Below are 12,678 nucleotides of genomic sequence, written 5' to 3'. Positions count from 1 at the left end.
AACGGATACCCAAAAATTGTTCTTGTCTAGGCTACATCTTGCTGATGACGAAACAACGTTTTGATGAACAGACATTATCCTTCCTCATGAACATTTGAAGTTGGTTAATAATGACGACAAACTAGCAATTCACATATAAAAAAAAAAAAAACGAAAATGCAAAAAAAAAAAAGAACCATTAAAATCAATCACATACGGCTTCATATACGCTAGAAAATTATTATTGTATTATATTGAGTGGCGAAAGACAACAGATAGAGCCTGAAATGCGGTTTCAAGGCGAAACAAAGCTAAAAGTCCATATGTCGAATACATTGCTTAAACCCGTCTTATTAATATTATTCATAAGCAATCAGTAGAATCTCTACAAACACCTAAATTTGTTTTCTAAATGTTATCATGCATATATTTATAAACTACGTATATAAATAGATTCATATTATATATGAATACTTAAGCTTCTACCATATGCTACAGAAACTGTTGATCATATTATTATCAATATAGTTATATTCGTCACGTAATTTACTTTCCACTGAGATAAAATGTTTATTATGCACCTTGCAAGATGGTGCTGCTATTATAAACCACAACGAACAAAATGAATTCGAGAAGATCGCCTGTTATTTAACATCTTCAAACGGTTTAGAGTTTTTCTAGATAATCCTTTTGTAAATGCCTCATCTAATTCGTATGTTTCGTGTAAATATGTATTTACACTTTTGAGAGTAATTAAAGAACTTAAGTGTCACAAATAAGAACCAATCATGTATCGACTCCTTAGTATGTGAGAAAAGTTAGTCACGTTTACAATGAAAATACTGTGAACTGAATGTACTACCTGCACTGGAGGATATTATATTGGTAGAATATATTCGTTTAAAACATACCTTATAACTATCTCCAATAACAAAAGAAATATCTACCCTTTCTGGCAATTTACATTGGGGCCAGGCGTGGCCTAGTGTTTAATGCCTGGTCTGTGAATCTAAGGATTCATGGTTCACGCTTCCGCGCTTTGGTGATGTGGGCGACTGCCAAATCCCACTATTCGGTCAGACAAAAGTTGACTATGGGTACTGTTGACTATTTGATTTTCCTCTAGTATATCAGTTCAATATTTAGGAACTATAATGTGCAGAAAGCCCTTTATGTAGCTTGGCGCGAAAACTTTAGAACATGCAAAACAGTCTACATTTACGATATCCACAAAACACTCCCGTGAGATTATCCATACAGTTATTTCAAAACTACTCGAAATGCGATCGCAATAAAAAAAAACTGTTAGGCTCCGTAAAAAGTCTTAGTATTGCAAATATTGAAAAAAAGAATAACCTGGGAAGTGATTATTGACTTTTCATATTACCTAATAATCAGTTTTATGAACAATACTACAAAGAACAGTTTTACATTATGAAACTTCTCCACAAATAGTCTCAGCTGTAACAATACTCAGTAGCGATGTTTGAAGGAATACTTCACTGTGTATTCCGACAGCACTGCCACGTTTCTACTTTTTCTCCACCAATTCGCCTCATCACTATTAGCGATACGTATATTATCATTTTCACTCTATAATAGTCTTATCAAACATTTATATATTTTCATACTTTTTCACTCATGCTCCAGTTAGTCCAGATACATAAAAACTAGAAAGAACAACATTCGCAGAATAATGTAGTACGTCTCCCCCATATCCACCTTATACGACAAGATCTTCAAAATACAGTAGACTTAAAGAAAGAATGGTATTCAAGGCAAGGGGAGGAGGCATAAACTTCAACATGTATACTTCAGAGGGACAGACACTTAACACAGAATCCAGTTGAGACTTCTTTATGAGAAAGATGTATTGGAGCATACTAAATTCTGACCTTATAATACCAACAGTACGGTCAGGTTATGCGTAAGTAGATTTACCACAATGACAAAAACTTTGCAGGTATCTTTTGGGCAAGTAAAACCTATTCTTTGACATGGTACATGCAATTTTCATGCACCGTGTGAATCAAAACCGTTAATAACAAACTCTTGAAGCCTTTACACATATGCAAGCAATGAATACGTTCATAACATCCTATTACGTACATTATTGTGATTTGTTTGTTTTTAACTTTGACCCCTGAAAAATTAGAAGTAACGTATGAATCCGGTTTCAGTTTGTGGTGGCTTTCGCAAGGCACCCTTGTGTAAAGTCTCATCTATATTTTATGTAAGGAATGGCACGCCAAAAGCCCTAACTTTGAGAGTTGTTTTCATCTTTGACCTCTGTAAAAACGCGCTTTGTACTTTGGGACCGTGGATGCGCTACAAGAGCGACGGTCAAATCTCACTATTCCGTCAGACAAACGTATCCCAAGAGTTAAGACGGGTAGTGTTGACTAGCTATCATTCTTCTAGTCTTCTCATTTTAAAGTTACAGAAAGCTGTGCACAGTTCTTCAAAGACCTTTATATACAAATCACACAGAAAACAAATCAATTATAATCTACTATGTGTAAATAAAAACGCAGGTCCAAAGTAGAATACAAAAAGTAACTTAAAAAAATCGTCAAACTATAGAAAAACAAGAACGTAACTTAGGATGTACAATAAACTGAAAATGGATATACTGTCGTTTCTAAAGGAAAAATTAACTTGAAAATAAAAACAGCTTATTTAAATAATAAAATACACCTTTTTGTTTTCGAAAACTTAATGTGTTGTTATAGTTTATCCCACATATCTATAAAGAGTTCTTTATACAAGTTACTTGTATAGCATACATATGTGCATCTGGAAATAAAAATGACCATAATGTTGATTAATGTATTTAATTCCTACTAAACTATACAGTCTCTAAAAAGTCGTACGATTGAAACTTCTCAGCACTCGAAAAAAAATTTAAAAAATCGAGCACTGCTCATACTTGAAAGATGTCGTAGAGCAAAAGATAATTGTGGTCGGCTTTAGAAAAACATTGTTTCGTGTAATTTCCAACGTGATAATAGAATGCTTGATCACATGCAAAGTGATTACAGCAAGGTACCTACATTTTTCTTGTGCTACATTACAATTTTTCAGAATAAATATGTCTATCCTAGGTTGGGTTGCACCGGAACAATGTTAGTTTGCACAAGCGAACAATCGTACATGTGTTATTACAGCAAGTTAAACTTCGCCAGTAGAATTTGGATCAGTAACTACGATTACGAGAGTGATGCTATCTGAATAATATCAGATCCATATTTAGCTAAGTTTGTTTAAAAACAAAATCAAAACTTTTATTGTTATACAATCGTGTATACTGGAGAAGTCGCAATAGGAACTCCCCCACTAGTATTAATTATAGGATATGCTAAACAATGGGTTATTTATTGTCAATGAACGCCTCAGCCACGCTTGCCTTTATTTGGAAGCGTGCCCAGACATTGATCTTGAGCGTATCCTATCTCAAAAGCTCTCCGTTGAAAAAAAACACCGACTTCCTTACCAAAACTAACTGAATACCACGATATCTAAGTTACTATTCCGTGCCAGTTATACCTTCAACAATGTCTAAAATGACGGGAACTTATTCACCAGAAGCTCCAGTTGTGGTAGGTTACTTAAGTATTCAATGTCATTGTTCTCGTCTCTAATACTAATAGGACCTTCTTCACCTAAACGTGTATTAACTTAAGTTACCTAACTACACTGACACCTGCGATTAGCACTACCTCACGAGATTATTTGAGCAGAGTCATTCAGTGCAAGTTTTACCATTTTGAACATGTGTACGACCCAATATTTTTTCATAATTTTTTTACTTTTATTAGTGGCGTATCCAGGATTACCTAAGGAGGGAATTTTCAAATCAGGACAGATCTGCCTGGGTTCGCATCATGCAAACGCAACTGGTGTGTGATCAAATAGATTTCAGAAAGAATATTAAAAGAACTATTACAAGAAACTGGAAAAATCATCACCTCCTCATATTTTTCAAAGAAATATCAACTTGAATTTTGATAATGAAAGCTAAAATTGAGAACATAATGTATATTACTGTCAAGTAGAAAAAAAAAAGATCCTGTGGTGAAAACAGTTGTATTTGCCTACCTTGGAGATCTTATATAGGTTTTTAAAACTCAAATGAAAAGTCAGACTTGTACGAGTTCAGCATTTAAATGGACTTTTTTCTTTTCGAGCAGAAACACTGCCATAGTTAAGTCAAACCGAATTGAAGAGTGCTCCACGAACGGCGTTTCAATAAATCTTCTTTAATATATATATATATATAAAATGTTATTGTTTCATAGTTTATTAAAGTGCTCTGCCTGCCTACACTTCTCGGTACAAATTCGGTTTTTCGGGGGGGGGGGGGGAAGTCTTCATAAATGACAAATCAATTTGATCTTTCAACTTAAAGTTAAACTTAGATTTAAAACCTAAATCAGAAGTTAGCATATATATTATGTAGATAAATAAATTCAAGTTTCACTCGTAATAAATAAATAGGTAAATTTTTAAACGTCTATATTTCACCTTTCTACGTCGGTAATACTATTTACAAATAAGCGACAATAAGATAGTGATGTAGTAGTTCCTGAACAGTTTCTCTGAAGTTTTAATTATACTCATCAAGATATATTTCAAATTCACAAATTATTGTTTTATTTTCTTAGTGTAAAAGAGTAAATGCAGAATACATTTTGTGGTATGACAATGAACTAGTCTTACCTCAAGACATTACGAGATCCTAATCCTCCGGTCGAGTTACTTACTCTACGGGGACTTGAATTACACTAGGCTTCAGCATAAGGAATAAAACTAATGAAGTCGTCCCCGAAATCAGTGTTATTGTTGGATCATTAAAACTGGGGATTTAAAAGACTTCTCAACCCTTGTATTTTATCACTAAATCACGTTTAACGCTAACAACGCCCTCGCTCCCAACTAGTACCGTCGTAATTTCGAGAGTTCATCAGCTTGCTTCAAATCTCACGACCCGTACGCAGTAAAGACTCGCTCAATCTACTCTTTACAGGGTTCAAGTAATACACACCTCCACCAGCCAACCCTACTTGGCAGCCTGGTACATGATTTTCTCAAAGCGTGGCGCCACTCGAATCGCTTTAGGAGATGCTATGGAATTACGCGCATATATTGGACGTTTAGCGAACGCCTAGTGAAAGCAGCTGATTGGCAAACAGCACCCGTTGTTGTCCTGATTGGTGAGAAGCGAATGACCAACGCCGTTTCCATTAGTTGAAGATAATAAGACAACTGGATGTGTAATCCATACTATTACATCTCTTTAATTAAAATGTTTTGAGTGTCCTTTGAAGGTTTCTACAAAAAAGTGTTTTTATCCATTTTTTTACAGTGTAAGAGATGATATTATATAATAGCTGATAAATGAATCTCTGCTTTCTCAAAATTAACACTGGAATAAAATCAAAAATAAATTTGTCTTAGAACAGTGTTTCTGTTTGTATAGATATTGTTTGTATCACATTTTTATATCTTTTCGTTGCGAAATTCAAACTTCTAGCCGCCACCACATCGAACAATCGAAGCAAGTTAACACCCGGATAATAACTCAATAAAAAACTCGAATTTTTATATCAGACTAAGTAGGAGTACTAAATGTCATAAAACAAAAACCTCTCAATTGTGGTAAAAAAGTTTCTGAAAACGTGCTGCAGGGTGGACACTTTCGCTGGAATCTTACTATATTTGTCTGGTTCTGAAGATAGATAAAAAAGAAACACTTTCTATCTAGTTCGTCTTTTTCATCTTTCGGTAATTATTGTTGAGGGTTAAATATTACTTTACGAATATGGTAAAATTAGCATCCTTAAAGCATTAACCCGTTAGCTGTACAATAATACTGTATTTAGAATGTAAAACTCAAATAAAGGTCTTGCTAAAACATGGAATGTATAAAATGATATTGTTATATCAATAACACGAAAATAATTGAAATATTACTGCAAGGTATAGCACATCAGAGTAAGTGGTAATATTCTGGTTTCGGCATCCAGCCTTTTAATGGTGTAATAAACTAGTAGAATTATATTGATATATTTTAGCGCTAAGGTGACTTACGAAGTAAGTGTTAATTAAACTGGACAAAACAATATTGTGACTTAAGCAGTTAATTTTTCTTAAATATAAATGTTATTTTGAAAGACGCAGAGAGTAGAGAAGAGTCCGTTTGTTATTTTATGAACAACCTCCCAGGTTCATGCAACTTTTTTTTATCGACTGCGGGTTACAATAACATACTGTCTTGAGCATCGAAGTGGGAATATATCTCGTTGAACTGTACCCATGATTCTTCTCATAATCTTCCCCGGCAGCCAATTACAACTCTCAAACCAGATCTTTTAACACAAAAATCGATGATGTTAGGGCTAGAGTAAGTAGAATGATTTTGTTACGATTACAACTCAGAATTGTGCAAGAAGTTTACTGGTAGGTTGTTGCCTTGACGTGAAAAAACATTGTTCTGTGATAATCTGACAACATTTAACATTTTCGTCAAACGTTTAAATTAAAATACAATTGCAACAAAACATTGTTTCTTTGTTTGGTACTGACTGTTGAAGCGATTCTCCGGTATATTACAACTATGTAAGCTAATTTCTAGTTTCATTGTTCTGTGATAATCTGACAACATTTAACATTTTCGTCATACGTTTAAATTAAAATACAATTGCAACAAAACATTGTTTCTTTGTTTGGTACTGACTGTTGAAGCGATTCTCCGGTATATTACAACTATGTAAGCTAATTTCTAGTTTCATTGTTCTGTTACATCACAAGATTTCAGTTGACTGTACCATAATCGGTTAGCCTAATATAGTAAGATGAAGTAGAAATGATCCTAAGCCTTTATCTGAACTCAACTGCATGAGATGCTTTTGCAGCACGTGCAACCCTCACCCTTCACTATCCTGAAACTTGAATGACTAAGTATATCTTGTTTTCTGTAAAAAGAAGCACTTTCATTGGTGCGTAGTTCGATCCAACTTAGCGGCAACATCGATTGAGGGTTTCTGTTGTTAGTGTACAAATTGGTTATCCATGAGATCCAAATTTTTACTATTTTCATAGGCCTGCTCCTTCGATTGGGTACCCTCGTTAATAAAGGCTGTATCAAAGCCCACATACTAAAAGAATGAAAAATGCAAACAATTGCGTTTATAAAAACAAAATCGTACCTGGCGAAGAATCAGTACAGAAATTTTACTTTTTCTATGTATTATCTTTATTAGTTAAATATACTTCTCAGTTTTAACATAATAATTGAAAGAAACACGAACATCGACGAACTACTGTTCTGTATATTTACAAAAACTGGTAACATTTACAACCAGAACGAGTCATCTACGAATAGAAGGCTAATAATCATCATTAACGTTTGATCCAAAGCAAGCTACCTACATAGGTAAGAAAGTAATATATTATATAATAAATCTAATGTAATATATCAGCCTAAATATTAATACACAGTGTCATAAACGAAAAACTTGTAAGGGTTAAAGGGCATTGATTGAGTTGTTCGATACCTTCGTAATCAAATAGATGAACTTAATTCTACCAGTTAATTTTTATATAAAAACACATTCTAGCTTAAAATCGCCATCTCACAGCCACGTGGTTCGAACAAACTGATCAAGTTGTTCCTTTTGCCCATAAGGCGATTTTCTTTCTTTTTTTTTAACCAAGGGATTTACGAGCACACACCTGCGCCCTCTATTGTAATACCACCCCCGCACATATTTCATTCAGTGACACGCATAGAAAATGTTGTCGTTGGTTGCGATCGTTTTCCAAGGGCGAAAGACTAGTAACGATCGTTAGAAGTACGAAAGACCAGTTTTGTAACAAAAGTTCTACTTTCAAAATTCAAACTTGCTTTTAGACTGTCGAGAGATAACTTTCGAAAGGAGCTCGTAGATTCTTTAACTTTTCGGATTCTTTGTTAAGAAACTGCCAGTCGTTTCTGATTTTCTTCTTCTTGAGTAGGTGTGGCCTTGAAAAACTCGAGTAATTTTACAAACATCTCGGTTTGTATTTAACACGGCGATAAGTAAAACACGTGTATACATATAGATAATAAAAATGCTAACAGTCTTAGAATCTTTTCATTTACCTTACTTCAGTTCTAAATCTTGACTGTACAGGGAAAACAAAAATTATATCACTACTGATAATTCAAATAGATTAGAAAAAAAAACAGTCCATTATTACATCTGTTAATAACATTAAATAATTATGAATAAATCATGTTTGTTTGTTTGAAGTTAAGCACAAAGGAACACGATGGGCTATCGGTGTTCTGCCCACCACGGGTATCGAAACCCGGTTTCTAGCGTCGTAAGTCCGCAGACATAACGCTGTGCCACTGGGGGGGGGGCATTATGAATAAAAAACACACATTATTAGCACATCTGCCACGTGTTCTGTATTTATGGTAACTTTTGTTTGTTTAGTGCAAAGCTATATAATATGCTATATGCGCTCTGTCCACCACGGGAAATCGAACCCCAAATTTTGGTATTGTAAGTTCGTAAGCTTAACGCTGGTCCACTGAGTGACGCGCTTGTGGTAAAGTTTAAAAATTAAAGTTGTATAAACACATTAAAAATGAATGATTAAAGATTTATGCAAGTACCATAAATAAAAGTGAAACATATTAAACAGAAAAAAGGACTTCCAGTTTCTTCGGGACGCTGCCCACCAAATCCACTGTGCGAATCAAATATATTAATTTCTGTAAAGATGGTCAGATAAAATAATCAATAAAAGTGCATTCGATTTCTTTTTTGGAAGCGAACTTGTCAGTGCCAGATGTTCAGTGATTCAAGGTGAACAATACTGTGGTAAGTTTCCATGTTTCATCCAGAAAACTGCAACGCTTCAAGATCAAACGGGTCAACGATTGATTATACACGATATTTCAAAACGTAACAACAAAAACAAACAACTAACAAATTGAGACATATCAGCAAAGACTCTTTTTTAATGCTCAGTATCATATAGTTTAGTAATATATTTATGGTCGGGTGTACAAAAAAAAGGGGGGGGGAAAGAGGCCTCATAAAGTTTGACCTCCCATGCCCTCCACAACAAGGTCTATTTATTGCTTTACTTGTAGTCTTCTTTCAAACGAAAAATATATTCTTTTTTTTCACCATATCATGTTACGCACTCTTATGATAACGTGACAGGTAACATTCAACGCTTTGCTACACCCGACAGGGGCTTTTTTACCGGCACAACGGGTGGGTTTCCTCAGGCAAGGGACTCCGATAAGTTCATTCCGAATAAAAAAAATCTTAACAGCATAAAACTTTTAAACATAGGCACGTGTTTAACAATCTTTCTCTTCGAAACAACATCATCAAAAAGTTTTACTGTCTTTGCTAAAACTTTAAAGAATAGTGTATCCATCCCTGTAGTAATCATTATTTTCTTTCTAAGAAAATAAGCGTATAAGTCAGGTTAACATTGTATTTGTTTACGGTTTACGCACCTTTATGCGTGGATGGTTCACAATATCCCCCCCCCCCCTATATTTATTTAATGACTCCCTGTGATCTCATTTACAACACTATTGGAATGTTCCATTAAAAGTTGTAAAATCTAGCGTAGATTCATCGTGTAACTTCTTACCATAACGCTACAAATAAAAACCATGGCACAACGTTTTCAGAGTAACAATCGTAAGCCTGGAGGGGGTATGACTGAAGTTTCAATCCGTTCTGTGAAAGCGTGAGCAAAACCGTTTCAAATAATAAATTCATTATTTATAAATAGCTTGATAACTAATTATTATACATACGTGACAAACTTAGTTGTTAACGAATGACTGATCAGTAATCAGAACTAAACCTGTTAGCATATATTAACAATATAACCCGTTAACATATATTAATAAATAGATTTGCGATAAACGCAGTGATTGAAGTCAAAAACTAATCACGTGACGAATTTTGGGCTTAAGAAAAATTATATTTGTTAATCAGAAATTTTAGTGCTGAGCTTTAATCATGTCTCACCATGTTTCCGAAAGCTGTATTTAAGGTATTGTTAAAATGCCGAAAACAGGCGAAAGGACTGGAAAAATCTGAAGTTAACTTTTTCTATATAACATTTAGAATACGTATAATAACAGAAAATCCACTTTAATTCAGCGACAACCGTAAGTAAGAAATCAGATCAGATACTAAACATGCTCTTTTCGTATTTCGGATGTAACTAAGAGACCTGGCAAGACAATTAGGGACTGGCTCAATATGATGCAGGCAGAAAGCTTCCTTTTCCTTAAGCTGCTTTTTCCGCCTGTGTTTTATCGCTAGAAAGAATTATGTTTATCACCCTCATGCTAGTCTTAACAAGTAGAAGTGATGACTGTTCAACCCCGGGTTGTCTAGTTATACAAGAGAAAGCGTTTTTCGTCTCACCACCTGGTGGCGCAACAATATCTACCCTCCTCCCTAATATAATATTTCATTTTTTTGTCGCGCGACCAGATTATTGGTTGCACGTGCGGTTAAAAAGGTCGCGTGGAAGAACTTCACGAAGTCTCTCTTCTCCTTCCCCAACTCTGGACTCTCACTAACTAACTTACCCATGTACAAGCGTGTTACATATATGGTTAGAGGAAGAAAAAAAAAGACTAACAATGCTTAGGATCACTCCCCTCACCATAAACCGTGGTTCCACAAGACATTTCACAATTTGGAAAAACCATCTGCAGTCCCCTCTACTTCCTACCCCCTCTATTATGAACCTATTCCTGACATGTTTTTTTTTTCATCGGAAACTATAGTATTAGTTTTACTATATTTCTATATTTTCTGTGATTCTGTTTTGAAACGAAATGTCAAATACATTTTTCTTGCATTTTCGTAATCTTCTGCGACTGTACCTAATGAACAAAATGACACACGGATACTTTTCAATGTTTGCAATATTTATCAAGAAATACCTATATTCTCTCCTTTCGTTCGTGGAGAAGTATCAGAAGGGAATGTAGACAATGTCAGTTGTTACCTACCCGTGTCGTTAGGTGACAAAATAATGGCACATTTGTAATGACAAATTAAACAGACATTATATATTGATATTTTTTCAGGTAGTGTGCAGCAAACTCTTTAAACATATATATATGTTTGCGTATGATTCATTACTTAACTTTGTAATGCTTAACTGAAATAAAATATCAGTGTCCTTTGACCCTGAAGTTTACCTTATATTGTTTATGCATCAAAATTGGTTGTCGGTTCATGAATTTGTTGATCACAGGGTTTTTAATAACACACGAGTCACGCAATAAATGTTAAATAAAAATACCATCGTTATTGTAGTTAATCCCTCTAATTACTGCTGACATCCCCTGCCCATTTGTACAAAATATGTCATATCACCCAGTTTGTTTTGCCACCTTTTCACGTTGAATGGTAAAAGAAAAACGTGAAACCATTTAACATATTATAAGTGTGTAGACCCTATTGGTATTGAACGACGAAAAACGACGGTTTAAAAAGGAATCTTTCATTCTTTAAATGTGATGTTAACAAATCCACAGCTTTATATTACTGATAAACTGACTTTAAAAAACGTGACACTCTAAGTTCGTGACAGATAAACAAAACATGATCACTTTTACGGAATTTCTAGTTTTCTGATTCTAGGTAAAATCTTATTACTTCTACAGAGGCAGAATTAGTCCTCACGACCAACAAGGCTCTCGAGGACTAAACTTCTTTGAAAACACAAATTCAAACGTTTTGACAAGCTGCCTCTCTGTGTCATCATCAGAACATCGGTACAATTTTAGTACTTAGTACGATTATTTTGAAGTTATACTATTAAACATAATTTAATCTGGCATCTAACGCCTGACCAACGAACTATATTTGTTAAAAGCTTTCTTAAAAAATCGAAATCAACGATGAAACTCGTGGACCAATCCGCAGAATAAGTTTGATGAAGAATGGAATTATTTGAATTTAACCTGCAAAAGCATTTGCGATGTAAATGTAGCGTAATATCTTGAAAATCTGTAGCAATTTAAATAGCAAGTTTAGTAGTTAAGTGATATAACTGACATAGCGTTGGCTGTGCTCCCGCTAAGAAGCCCGAAGCCAACTCCATAGCCTTGATCCAGAGAAGAGCTGGCCAGTTTTTTAAAATCTTCTCTGGAGCCAGAGCGGAGCTCGAACCAGGCTCACTAGAGTGTTCCAGAGCCAAGAGCCGGAGGTGCTTCACTTTTTATTACCTTTCATGTAAACTTTGTAATAAATTTTATATAGCTTGAATTAACAAAATATATATACCTATCACGGTATACACCAAGCATTAAACTCCCCAAATGAGTCTTCGGTATTTTAATACTACAAATATATGACCTCATATAACACCAACATAGGAGTGTTCCACTAAGACACAAACTATTGAATTTTTGTTACTGTTTGTGTTTTAGTGAAATGCTACTGAAGAAGCTGTAAAGCGAAACGTCGAGTGTCCAGTTAAGCAACATGACAAATTTGGTGTTCTGAAATCGAATATTTGTAGTATTAAAATCTCTTCTATACACCATTTGTTTTTTGTTTTTAACTAAGCACAAAGCTACACAATGAGGTATTTGTGCTCTGGCCATCACGGGTATCGAAACTCGGTTTCTAGCGTTGGAAGTCCGCA

The sequence above is a fragment of the Limulus polyphemus genome, unplaced genomic scaffold, assembly GCF_000517525.1.
Source record: "Limulus polyphemus unplaced genomic scaffold, Limulus_polyphemus-2.1.2 Scaffold850, whole genome shotgun sequence".
Taxonomy (NCBI): Eukaryota; Metazoa; Arthropoda; class Merostomata; order Xiphosura; family Limulidae; genus Limulus; species Limulus polyphemus.
The sequence above is the reverse complement of the archived record's forward strand: the minus strand, read 5'-3'. Positions refer to the sequence as shown.